Source organism: Acyrthosiphon pisum, chromosome A2, assembly GCF_005508785.2.
Source record: "Acyrthosiphon pisum isolate AL4f chromosome A2, pea_aphid_22Mar2018_4r6ur, whole genome shotgun sequence".
Taxonomy (NCBI): domain Eukaryota; kingdom Metazoa; phylum Arthropoda; class Insecta; order Hemiptera; family Aphididae; genus Acyrthosiphon; species Acyrthosiphon pisum.
Window position 1 is genome coordinate 105,075,152 of NC_042495.1, and position 966 is coordinate 105,076,117.

Consider the following 966-nt stretch of genomic DNA (forward strand, 5'->3'; position numbering starts at 1 on the left):
CATTATACAGTGACCCACTTGTAACCTACTGTACAGCAGAGCGAAATCCAGCTTACCTCTACCGTGTTTTTATTATATACTTTGCGGGCGCGAATATCCAACTGTAGGTATCCACGCGAATCGCCCCTATATAATGTAAATTGTAATTATACCTACTCGTAGACGCGAATCGCTGGTTATATTATATACATATAATATTGTGAGCTGTGTGCATTTTTAATATTTATTTAGATGTGGTAGCAACTGGCCAGTCTGTGGTCTGACAAATTTTAATTTTTTTTAATTTTGTATTTATTTAAGCTACATGACAGTATAATAATTAAACTGGCTTTGTTGGCCCAACAGTCAACAGAATAAATATGCAATGATAAAATTAAATAGCCCCTTTTGCCTGACAATATAAATCTAGCAATTCAATTAATAATAATGATTTTGACTCATTGAATCGCATAATGTATATTGTATAAATGTATAATATTAAATAGCTATTTTGAATTAATCTTTTATATATTAATTGTGTTGCTACGAATATTATATTGCTTATTATACTATCATTCTTTATATCAATTTGTTACCAGTAATACACATATTTAATTACCATTTCTCGTTTTTTATCAATTTATAGTTCATCTTACCTTCCTCATTTAGTTTACACACACACACACACACACACACACACACACACACGACCACCATCCCTGCGTAGCTCGTCAGACTTGTGCGGCTTTCAGAACCACTTTGACTGAGTTACACCCAAAAATATATTTATATTATACATACTGTGACCGTGTCGGTCGATATTGGTATATTACATTATGTGGTGTATGCTAAGCATTTAAGGTAACTGGGTACGTAAATTATTATTATTGCTCTATAGCATAAGTTCATTAACCCATGGATTACATAAGGTTGAGGGAGCGATTCGAATACACTTCCCAACAATAGATCAATTACCTAATTTAAACA